Here is a 13816-nt window from a genome sequence, read left to right on the forward strand (position 1 = left end):
AATATCAAATGTAGTCATTTTTCTTTTTTTCCCCCAAAGTTGAAATGCATGTGCTTACCTACAGTATGGTATCTCTGTTTGCAGTGTAATGTTGGATACTGATGGGATTAACAGATATTTCCGGTCAAAATAAAGTCATAAAAATAACAGCACACCTCAGGTTTATGGCCATATCAGAATAAAAAATAGGAAGTGCTTAACAGAGGTATTTCCATCCAGTTTTCTAAAATGATTTGATGTGATAAATTACACTTTAAATCCTATTGTTGAGAAAGATGTTAAAAAGATAAACATTTGTACCATTAAAATGTTTCCCTTTCAAAATTAAATGAGCATAATCACTTTTGAAATACACAGTTTAATATATTCCATGTATGCTGTACATTCTTGTTTTTATTATATTGTATCTTAAACTAAAAGAACATTCTGTCTTTTAAGATACATTAGTCCATGTGTAGTAACAAGGCCATTTCCTGTCTGATCAGATAGAAAATGAAAACAGATTTTGTTTGCATGGGCAATACCAAAGACAGGAGGGAATGTCCTACCCTTCCTAAAAACTCTTAGGACCTTCAGGAGAAACCTTAACAGGGAAACAGCCTCACTGCCTCAGTAAATGGATGCTCTTTTATAAAGTCACTTCACAAATAAATGCTCTGTATTAGACTCTCTAGATATTCACTTATGATGTGCAGTGCTCTGTCTTACTATAATATACTGTAAATCTAGCTTGCATTGGCATACCACATTACAGACCTGGTCTCTCTTTTATATTTAAGACTATATCTGGTGTATTAATCCAACAAAGCCAATTGTCAAAACAAAAAAATGGTGAGTACATTGTACCCTTTATTGATCTCCTAAAAAAAAAGAACATCAATGTTGTGGGCTTAGAATTCCATTAACAGTTCCATTAGCAAAGAGAGATGCTGCAGAACATTGTTGGTATTTGAAAAAGGAAATTCCTCCATTTGCATCCATATTCTTAGAGTCAAAACATCTGGGTAAAACCAGACCTGTTCCTGCATGATACTTTAAAAGAATGTAAAAATAGATGTTAGCTCCTGCAACTTTGAGCAGAGGAACAATTAGTTTGTGGTTGATGTCATCGCACTGATATAGCATTGAGTACAATCCATTATTTAGTTTACAGTGAAAAAGCATGTGCAGAAATTGGAACACTTCCTAAAACACATTGAATGACACAGTATTGTTTCTGCAGGATTCCAATTGGAAGTTTTTTTTTTCATTCTTTTAATGAGACAATATCAGCAAAGGCATATTTTTCAGCTTTTACATTTTGCAAGTACAAAGTTTAGAGTGCCACCTATATTAAGCTTTTTTTTACACCAGGAAATGGGGCTTTTCATGGTTTGAATTTTTGGAAACATCTGGTATCTAAATGCACAGCAGTGCTAATGGGTATTTCTCAAAAATGAATCTGTATGAAACCAGTCATTCCAAAAGTGATTGTATGTGTTTCTAAGGACTTGTATTAGGGATTATTATGATAAAGTTAATAATAATAATATGTCAAAATATCAGAAAATTGGGGATTGCTGTATTAGGAGCATAATTTTGTGATAGACTTTAGAATGGTAGTTTGCAGAAACAAATTAAACTAATTGTCTGAACAAGTGAGATGATTCTGTTATCTTATATCTGCATGTGATCAGTGATTGTTATTTTCTTGTTTTAAAAAGGAAAAAAAATCAGCAGCTGCTTCTTCGTTTTTGTTTTTGTTTCTTGTTTTCATGTCCTAAGCTGTGTTCTGTCATGTTGTATTATATGAATTTTTTGTGTTTAATTTATTTGTGGTTTGCCAAAATGAACTTTTTGGAGCATGTCACGGGTATTCTCACAGAAAACAAAATGAATGAAATGTACCTGAACCAAATGAAGCCTGGTGTCTGGGTGATTTAGAATGTTGTCTTCATTGTAAGAAATAAACTATAGGATACAAAGGATGTTATATTCACCTCACAAAATCACAGGTTTAGAGTAGTGCAAAATCAGGAATGTGCAATAAAGCTATATAGGCTTATTTAACCCTGGAGAAAAGTATTGCTTTTTCATGATTTCCTTAGTTTTCCTTTTGGGATAATATGTCAGTTTTGAGTTGGCTATGATTTGTTTTATGGCTATGATTTTTAGAGGAATGTGTAACTATAAAGGAAAATATCGCAACATAAAACTGATTCAAGGTTTCCTGTCTAAAAGTTTATTTTAAAATGAATTGTAACTACATATAAAGAATAAGCTGTTTTAATAACATTTTTTTTATTGACTACATACAGCTACAGGGCTGTATTCATGCGGATGCAGAGTCTATATCTTTAGTACATCTAGAAAACTTAATTAGAACATTAACTGGGCATATTGTGTAAACATAACAATGTTAGACGTCCTAGAAGTAGCCAAGATACAATGAATATGAAGGAGTTTATGTTTATGTTTATGCATAATATTTACAGTGTTCTGTTACTTGAAAATGAGTCACAACATTGGTGAAACACAGTGAGACTTAAATCTTTTTCTCATATAGAGTCCTTTGTACTGTTACAGAACTGGGTAATTACACTAAATTGTTCAGCTGGTTTTGTGAATTTTAATGGGTCAGAGCATCATATTCTACCAGTAGTACATTTGGGGGAGAATCAAATCACCATTTGGATAACTCAGTGACATCTTGATTTTACTGTCACTTTGTTGCAGCATCAACCATAAGAAAGGCATAGCTCATAAGACTTCTTCAGTTTGCACAGCAATCTCTGTCGAAAGTCACAATAAACTCTCCAAGTTAATCTTAAAGTTCTTGTATTCCAAATAAAACATTTGTTTGTCTATTTTTAAAATAAATACACAGTGTTCAGGGTGGTTGACATGAACATAGTTTTCTCCCTTGCCATATTAAAAACATCATATTTTAAATATGGTGTTAATGAGTTAAATCAAAATCTTATTGTAACAATGTGGGCAATGCCAAATTTCTTTCTTTCAATAGCAGACCTGGCTAATATTCCAATGTAGAGGAAGTCGTTTCAAAACAGAATAATACAGCAACAAAAGGCACAAGAAGCTTTGGGGCTGCTTATTATGCATAGTATTGTCAACTGTCATTGGCTGCATGGTCCTCATGGAATATCTGGAACTGGTGTGTCTAGTAGCTGTAATTGTGTAAGGGAACCAACATACTATTAGGACATTGTTGTTTCTTTGTTTGAAATATATAATTTATCTCAGTTTCCTAATAAAAGCTGATTTAATCAGGGCCATAGGACTAACAGAGAAATTCGGAGCTCTTATCTGATTTAGTGACTAATCAGTCGACAAGAGCACAATTTATTACCTAGGATCCATTGGACCGCTCAGCTAAAGAGCTTAGAAGATTAAAGGTATAGAATTATGGATAGCAAAGCCTTGCTCCATTACTTTTATCCACGACTTTCCCTATTGTCGTGACGAATGAAGCTGCACTTGGATCCTGGCTGAAACAAAATTGCAAATAACAATTTTTCCACAACCAAACATGATCCAGAGTGTGTCCACCCAATTCATGACAACAAATTATTCGAACACTCAAACACATTTTGTGAAAAGGGGATTTTCTTTCTAAGGTACAGCAGTTTATTTTGTATTTGTACAGACGTTTACTTGCTTTACAGAGCTTGTGATATATCTGTCAACAAATCCATATTCTGTACTTTTTGGACTCCTGACACTTTTGCAGCAGAGACCTCAAATATCCATAGGAGATATGAAGACCTCACGACCTTTCTATTAATGTTGAGCAATAAGTCATGTGCTCTGATGTCTTTGGTCCTTGCAGGAAAAGCAAGTGTTTTGCCCCTGGAATTACCAGTGCGTAATTCCCTTTATAAACCTTTTAAAACTGCATTCAAGAATGCAAATGAGATTAAACCACTTGAGGATCCCAACAAGTAAGTAATGTTTTTCATGTTATATAAAGTGCTTTGTATTCCTCAAAGTCACTATCCTTATAATTAAAGTCTGGTTTGGTGACACTGTTTTGTATACATGCGTACAAGAAGAATACAAAGAGAAGCTTATCATGTGAAGCTTTTTTCCACTATAATAATTTTCTTTCTTCATCTATAGCTTTCTATTATTTTCCTTACCTCTTTTCCTATTTGTTCTTATTTCCCAGAATTTTCATTAGCAGATGTATTATTTTTCTATATTCTCGTATAATAATTTACACATCATTATGCACTATTATCAAAATCCTATATGCCTAATATCTCCTGGTCCATACATGATGTACGAGCAGACAAAGGAAACTAAAGGAGACAAGATCACCTTTGGTTTGAGATAAAGAAGGACATTGACTTGTGCTTCAGAGAAAGGTCCATGAGGGCCATTTTATAAGTCAAAAGGCGTGACTCTAAATATTAAACAAGCTCTAAATATTATAATAAATATAATAATATTTTTGGTGCAATATGAACTCTAATCTGCAGTTATTAAAATTAAGTTTTATTAATTCTGACCTTCAAGAGATAAATTGATATTAATGGTAAAGCAACCCAAGGAAATACATTTACATTTTATCCATGCATGTCACTAAACATTCTTTGTTTATGCCGTTACATCTTTTTTAAAATTTGATTTTGGACATTGATTAGTGAATCAGGGTGGCATGGTGGTGCAGTAGTGTGCATTACTGTCTCACAACTCTGGGGCCCTGGGTTTAATTCTGGATCTGGGGTGCTGCCTGTGTGACGTTTGCCTGTGCTCCTTGTATTCATGTGGGTTTTCCCTTGCTGCTCTGGTTACCTCCCACAGTCAAACAACATACTCGTAGGTTATTAAGCTTCTAGCACAATTGGCCATGGTTAGAGTGTTTGTGTCTGTGTATACCCTGAGGTGGACTGGCATCTCGTCCAGGGTGTACCCTGACTTGGGTGCATTGCTTGCAGGGATAGGCTCTATCGCCACAGTGACCCTGAAAAGCTATAAGATGGATGAACAGATGAATTCATGAATCAATGACTGATAATGAATAATTGATAAATGTAGCTGTAATGTATTTTCAATCAATCATCAGTATTTAAGTATTTTCTAGATTTACAGTATTTCAACAACATTTTTTCCACAGAAATACATTTGTATATGAAGAGCATTTTTCATTTGTGTGGGTTCTTCTGCATAATAACTCTAAGAATAGTATAAGACCTTAGTTATGCTTGAGAGCTAAAAAGATTGATTGGTCTTCAAAAATCTTAAATTATTAAAAGGTCTTCAAAAATCTTAAATTATTATTAATTATTAATGTTAATGCAGAAAATTGAAGCTAACTCTGAAAAGAAAATACATAGCATAAGAAAACATTCATACGTGACAACACATTTTTTAGCAGGAAAATGCCATAATAACAGTAGCACAGACATTTTATTGAACAGCAATGCCACATGTAGGTAAAATTCATTATGCTAATTAACATCTGTGATCTGTGCTTTGCATCTGGTTGCAGATAATGTCTAATGGGATTCTGTCTAATTCGTTTTGAAAGAGTCAGGACAAGCGTGTGAGTGCTCACTGGTCTCTGAGTCCTATGCCACTCATCATCAACTATTCCTATAACTTTTCAACAAGAGAGAAGAGAATCCATGAAATAACTAACATTCTTGTTCTTTGTTGTTATACAAGCAGCAGGAGGATGTGTGTTGTCCTGCTGAAACATTGTCACATCAGGATCAGCCTAAAGTGGGGTAAATGAGGTCTCAAGACTAGCACTGTGCTGTCAGGATACCCGTAATTACTGTAAGTGCAGTTCTGTAGTGAATAAACACTCTACTCACTCTGTTCTGTAAAACCTTTTGAATGTCATAATGTTTATATCCTGCACTTATTTTCATTAGTCAGGGTGGTCATTACAAACCCTTAATTCATCACCAAAAAAAGCTTCCCTCATCTGCTGCTGAGTCCATCTGAAGCATTGGTCTCATATATTGGTTGACATTGTTGTGCACATTTGTCCATGTCCTTGTCTTTGTTAATTTTGTTGTTACCAGCAGCCATATCACTCTGCAACTCACAGCTGGAAGCCCACTGAAGCTCAGCAGGTGTGAGTCTGGTCAGTACCTGGATGGGAGACCTCCTGGGAAAAACTAAGGTTGCTGCTAGAAGTGGTGTTAGAGGGGCTGGCAGGGGGTGCTCACCCTACACTCTGTGTGGGTCCTTATGTCCCAGTATAGCAACGGGGACACTATACTGTAAAATGGCGCCCCCTGCCTTCGGATGAGACCAAGGTCCTGACTCTCTGTGGTCACTAAAAATCCCAGGGTGTTTCTCGAAATGAGTTACCCCAGTGTCCTGGCTAAATTTCCCACTGGCCTTTACCAATCATGGCCTCCTAATAATCCCCATCTCTGAATTGGCTTCATCACATCCTCCCCACTGATAGCTAATGTGTGGTGAGTGTACTGGTACGTTGTGGCTGCCATCGCATCATCCAGGTGGGGCTGCACATTGGTGGTGGAGAAGAGTCCCCATTACCTCTAAAGCACTTTGAGTGGAGTGTCCAGAAAAGCAATATCTAAAGTAGAAGGAATTTTGTTTTTCACCAGGATTGACATTAAAGGTTAAATTATCTCATTACCTGTGCCCAATCAACTCTCTCACCTATGTTTTGTTTTCAATGCTTATGAAAAAATATTATGATCAATTGAAACATAATGATGCCAAAAACATTTAATACATATAAAAATCTGTAGATTATATTTTCTAAAAACATACATACTGTATATAAAGTAATTATAGTGATTATAAAGTGATATAGAGTGATTGGTTCTTTTAATCGATTGATAGATGATAGTAGAGTACAAGTACAAATACAAGCATCTCTCCTAAAATCATTTTTACAAGATTTCTCGGCAGTGTCTACATTAGATAAACAAGGCTGAAAATACACTAATCCCAAATAACAGAACAATTTTCAGGCATTACAACAAACCATTCAGATTTCCACTGAACATTTATTCAAAGGCACAGTTTGGTGATAATGGGCAGTTTGACAGCAATATTCTATTTCAAGAAAATAAAAAAAGATTGCTGTCAAATCTTCCATTACCATAAGTCTCTACAGATCCATTGCTGGATGAAAACCTCCTCAAAGTTATTATTCCACAGACTCCTACCACATCAGGCTTGTACACATTTTTAATCTTGTCATTTCTTTGTCCCTTAGGGTCCAGTTCATTATATTCTATTTCATTTTCTGATTCATTCCTCTTTCTATATATAAACTCTCTCGACTCTCTTAAAGCTCTCCACTCTCATAAAGATATCATTTACAGGTACCTCTCCCCATTCACTTCGTTTTCTGCATCCTATAGTTATTTCAGGTATGTATCTTTTCCAAGCCTTCATTTGGTCTGTCTACCTAACCTGTTCTACAGGTCATCCATTGAGATAGGATGTGGTGATACAGTGGAATAGAATCTAACACTGAACCCAAAGTGACAGTGTCAATTCTTGACAATGATGAAGGTTCTTGTGTTTAAATGATTAAGGATGATATTGAAGCTGAAGCTGCTGTAAAACGTGGAGCACAGATCTCAAAACATGGCCATCATTATACTGTGTAATTAAATTACCAACAGCAAAAAAATTACTCTTGCTTGCAGTTGAATTTAATGTAACCAATGTCACCATTTTGCTACCACCATTAAATCTGCATCTTTGTGAGACTTAGCCATGCTGTTGCAATTGTAGAGAACATTGTTATTTGGCATATTGCATTATTATTGTTTTCAACAAAAAAAATCAAAAAACATGTTTTTTATATTTTATATTAACTATGGTAAAATACTGCAGCATAAGCACAAAAATGCAACAGTGTGCTTTAGTGAGGTGTCAGATATAAAACTCCCAAAATGTAGTTCCATTGTAAAAGTCTCTAGTAAGCTCAGTTTTCAAAATGTTAGGTATTACTCTTTTATCAACGTGAATGAATTGTATCCTCATGTTAAACACCGCTCCTTATAAGAACTATACACACATAATATATACATATAAAGATTATACTTTACCTTCATATACACAAAATGGCAGAATTCTAACTCTCTTCGGTTGGTACTGCTGTGCCCTTCAATATTGTTAAGTGCTAATTAACATTAGAAACACTGGGACACGAACATGTACACACCACAGCAGGGCCAATTTTTCCCAGAAGCCAAATATTCAACCAGTATGTCTTTGGGAGGAAACTGGAGCACCAGGAGGAAACTGTTGTGAACACGTTGAGAATGCAAACAGCACCCCAGGTCCAGAACTGAACCCGGACCACAATCACTGGGAGCCAACTATGCTAAAGTTGGGGCACATTATTTAGGGCAGATAAAAACATTGTCGATGGCATTTTTTTAATTTAACAACTGTATGAGATGCCCGCGTTTTACATGCTTTCTTTTGCACCGAGTTTTAGTTTTTTTTTCAAGTACAAGAATGGAAATGAAGAATCTATAAAAACAGTTTAAAATTAATGTTATCCTATGTGATCTTCTGTATTCATTTAAAATCTTACCAAGTGCTGGGGATGTAATGTTTTTTTAGACAGATAGCTAGCTGCCCTTTCAATGGTTTAAAGAAAGCTGTGTGTGAAAATAACATCAATTGCTGTATCACTTTTCACCTGAGGCATCGTATTCCTGCATATTTCATGAGCGCGGAAACCTAGCTGCTGTGCAAAATCAGACTGTTTGCAAGCATGGGAACCATTTTCCTAGATTTGTTGCAAACAATTACCTTGATATGTTGGTAGTAATAAACTAATGGATTTTATCTTATGACATTAAAATAAAAATCATCATGAAATTATCATTCTTAACAGAATACAAAAAAGTTCAACTTCAGATTTACAGATTTACACTGTGTACAAAAAAGAAAAAAGTGCTCATACTAGTTATTACCCCATAAAAGAAATCACAATGAATTTTTTAACTTTCATAATAAATAACTTGAATGGTATTTCCCTCTCTAAATCCCATTAACAACTATAAAATACCTGAAATACATATTGTATTATAGATTATAGATACAGAAATCATAATCCCATTCAGTGTACAGCAACATGCAGAAGTCTGATTACTTTTGTCATAAGCACATTGCGTATTTAGTTTGGGCCATTTAAGTTATGCTGACTTCATAGTACCCTGAGAAACAAATGCTGACCTGTGTACTTTATACTACTTTGAAAGAATAGGAATATAGAAATGTCAGTTTCATGCATCTCAATATTTATAATTATGAAATAGGAAAAGCATTATAATTTCTAGTTTAAATAATGCTATAATGGTTTACTGTACATCAATGTTGTCAATCTCTGTGTTTTGTTTTACCGTGATAATTCATTGCTTAACACGGTCAGGAATGGTAACCAAAACCGTGTGCAAGGTACAAGGAAATTAGCAAAGTAGTTAAATGAGCTTTCATACTTTAGTGGACATTTACAACTGCATCTTCAATTGAAATATCACTCTTTTTTAGTCAGAGAAAAAAGGTTCTTACAATGTTGGTTTGTAGGCCAACAAGCAGACAAAAATGAATACTCCATTATGTGGATGGAAAGCTATGAAGGTCCACAAACTATGAGGAGACGTGTGGCTCTTTTTCCGTTTCCTTTTTGTTACTAGGCTACACCTGCAGGCATCTGCTAAATAAAGCCTGTGCAAGAGCTCTATAGTTACATAGCAGCTGTGGAAAACAGAGGCCCTAAGAAACAGAATCCATGTACAGTGAACACCTGCAGCTCTAAATCTAGAATTGCAAAAATGTACGTTTATTTACAGAGATCACTGCAAATACCATCAACATTCAGCTGATACATCGCACAGTAAGTTGAGTTGTTGCAAGACGTAACGTAACAAATAGTTCTTAACTTTTTTTTGAAGTACAGCAAATAAAAATTGTCAATAAGAAAGGAAATGCATTGCTGTGCAGTACATTCACCTGTACCACAATAGGTTTTTGAATTTCAAATCCAAGATGAAAACTATGCAGCGTAGTAGTCCTGGTCCTGGAGTACCATATAGCTACAGCTTTCATACAGCTTTAGATCATATTACATTATCCTTTTATCAGAGTGATAGAAGAGCCTGCAAAAGTTTTTTTTAATTCATAATTATGGTATTCCCTGCATCTTTAATTTTCTCTGCTCTCTGAGAGTTGGTATAGGGTTGATAATGCCTATGTAATTTTTCCATCTTTATTTTCCTGATAATGGAATAATTTTTGATTAATGCAAAAGAATAACTGGAATCACCTTGTGATTTCCTGCGATTATTAATTGAGCCCCTACCTATAAAGGCTCCAGCAATAATGATTACATGTTTACATCGGCCTCATTGCAGTAGTTACTGCTGAAGGTGTAGAAACATGTTTCTGAAACAATGTTTTGCGGCAACATTTGACCAATCCAGAAATAAAATACAAGATATCCCTGTTCCATCTGGTCCCTTTTATTGTAATTGCATAACAGTTTATATTACAGTACATAATCCAAAACGTATTCAAATCCAAAAGGCTTAAAAATAAATTGCATGAAGCATGCATAAGCACTCTATTGTGAGGAAATTTGACTACATGCATTTACTGATGTCTTGATCACAGATGGTTATTCATGATGACTCATAAATAGCCCATATTTAGTTTTTCTTCTACTGAAACCAAAGGCATGGTGGACGTCTTCAAAAGCCTGTTTCAATCTTTTAAAAAATAAAACCTCACCTACAGCACAGAAGTTAACAACTCTTCTCTCCCTAAACATATTTTGAAACCATTTAGATGCAACAAAATATATACTGTATATACATATCCTATATGAGCATACATTTTGCATCTATATAACATTAATGGACGGAGGTAAACATACTGCAGGAAGCACTCAATCCTGTACTTCTGGGACACAGACACCAGGGATAAGTGAACTGCATGGCTTGTGGTTATCCAATGCTATGGACTGCATATGATGCTAAGGGTCTTTTTGCTGAAATATAGGCACTGCCAGGAATTCTGCATCCAGCGCCTCCCAAAAACACAATTCACATCACCTTTATAACCCACCCAATGTGGTTCAAACCCAGGTGTCCCTGCATGGGAAATGTGATAGCAGTTAAAAGCTGCTAGACTTACATTGCTCTGTTTTATTACATTGTCAAAAGCTAAAAGATGTCGTCCGGTCTGCCAATATCCCTTCCAGGGCCACAGAGAGAGGTGGGACTAACCAAGCAGAAAAAGGGAAAAGCCCCCTTGCTTGGGAGGATGCAGCTTACATCAGTGCAGGAAATTGGTGCAGCAGCCACTGTATTGGCCTAGTTTCCCACTGTAGCACCTTGGCTCGGGGAGAACTGTTTGACAGTGTTGTTTCTCCATGCTGAGAGGCTGAAGGCGACCACGGTGCTTATTTAACAATAACAGCAAGGACACATGTTTCACTGTCCCACTGATGGCCAGCAGTGGGGTGTCTAGATTATATCAATTTGAGACTACGTCACAAAAAGCGTAGCAAGCCCAGTTCAAGGTGTTGGCAGATGTGATGGAGAAGAAGTCGCATCGAGCTGAGTCCCCAATGAGCCTAGAGCTGCAGATGCTGCTGGGCCCATGTGAGGTGACAATGTTCAAATATGATGCCTACTGCACTGTACCTGCAAGGAAAAACGTCATGAAAAAACCTTGGAAACAGAAAATGACTAGAGGATGGAAACACTAGGAAATGTCTGCAACATCCAGGAAGAAGTCTCTCAACTCTGCCTGAGCAGTCCAATGAGGCAAGCAGCTCTCACCCTTGAAATCACGGAAGACCCCCAACATGGAATCATCCCCAACCACAAGGACTTCCCACTGAAGAACTCGGCCTAGCCTACATCTGTATGTGGCTCTTTCAGAACCAAGACGATTAACTCAATTGCAAGGCTTAGGCTGCAAGAGTGCAGCAACAGGCTGTATCAGAGAACACAGTGAAAGCAGAGGTCCAATAGAGCTGCAGGACATATTCTTAACCGGCTTTCAGGTCTGGTCCATTGGCTTCCCACAGGACTCTCAGAGAAAGATCCATCCCAGGGATCCTCTACTTGCTGCAATGCAAGTGGATACAGAGCCAGTGGCGGACAGTAAGGTTGTGACCCTAGTCAGGTTCAGATGAGTTTCCTGTCCTCCATGCCTGAGCCATTAAGTATGGGGTAGCAGCAGGAGGTTTGTGGCAGGCAGAAAGGGCTCAGTCTAACTGAACAGGTGCAGCTAAACAAATGACTGCTATAATTTCAGGATGCATTTTATGCTAAGGAAGAGGACTGCAAACACAGACACCTGGCTTTAGCACAATCTAAAGGCTGCTTAAGCAGAAATAGTGAATGATATAGTGCTGGCATACTAAAGTTCTGGAATTAGTCCAGATTCCACCTAGATACATTCCAGGACTTTAAAGAATGTCTGCCACCGACAGGCTGAAAGAAGTTAATCCTTTTAGTCTTGAGTAGAGAAGACCAGGGCACCTGATACAAGTATTCAAAATCCTCAAAGACAATGATAAAAGTCAATGTAATAACATTTTCCAAAATTAACAGTAAAACACAAACCAATGGACAGAACTGAAAATTATGTGGACATGCATTTAAAATTAAGAATAGGAGGCATTTCTCTGAAGGGTTGTGCATGTACAGAACAAGCTACCTAGGCATATGGTTTAAGCTGATGCCTTTGAATCTAACAAGAAAAATCTAGATGAGATACTTGATTCAATAACCCACCACCCAATGGCCAGCAAAGCCTTCCTTTATTAGTTTCTCTTAGGTTATTTTGATGGTTCTTCCATACAAACTGAAACTTGTGACTGGGTCTGAAATGCTGACCCCACCTCCTCTCCTAACCTTACCCAGTTGAGGGTCATCTCCAATATGGGCAGCTCTGAAGGCAAGTCAGTGATAACTTACTTCAGTCAAACACTTTGTAATGCCAAAACTACTGCATTCCTCAGAGGAAGTTACTTATGGCAGTGAAGCTTGAAATGCTTCAAAATGTAGCTGTACAAAAAGCCTCTGCTTTTGGAAGCTATTATCCTGAAACACATCATTCACCTTACCATCTGTCTCTCTGGGGCCTTAAAACCATTGTGGAGAAGCACCTGTAAGGAATGTTAGGATTGTTTTGCAAGAAAAGTGCTAAGCAAATGCAAATATAAATCCGTGAGCTACAAGAATGTTTAACATTATAACAAAATATGAAAACAACCTTGCACTAATAGAATGATCTATATCTCTCTCATCTTTATAGGCTTTCCATATTCCTCTAAAACACCCTCACATACAGTAAGTCCACATAAGACTCAAGAGACAAGGCATAAAAATGAAAAGACATTGTCAGATAAAAGTGCAAAGATTACAAAAAAGCTGAATTCTATTATTCTTATTCTTAGTAAAATCTTTCATCTTTCGCTATGCATAAACAAGACCTGATAAGCTAAGCAGTTTGTAACAAGGTTGTATTTAACAGAACCAAACAGTAGGTACATACAGTATTAACATGATCCATATGATAAATGGGTAGATTAACTGATTAAAAGAAAACACCATCAGCAAATCTAAAAAAATATCTTGGAAAAAATACAGAAAATTGCAGTCAAAACTTAAAGCAATTTTAATTATTTTAATTGGTTTAAATTTGGTGAGTGAGGGCTGTTCTGTGTTTTAAATGTTTTGCTCTACAAAAATAGCCATCACACCCAAGAGGCATCACTGTGGCATTTAACATTGAAAATCTGTTCCGAGGTCATTTTGGATTATGCAGGCTGCTGAATACA

This window comes from Lepisosteus oculatus, chromosome 10, assembly GCF_040954835.1.
Source record: "Lepisosteus oculatus isolate fLepOcu1 chromosome 10, fLepOcu1.hap2, whole genome shotgun sequence".
Lineage (NCBI taxonomy): Eukaryota > Metazoa > Chordata > Actinopteri > Semionotiformes > Lepisosteidae > Lepisosteus > Lepisosteus oculatus.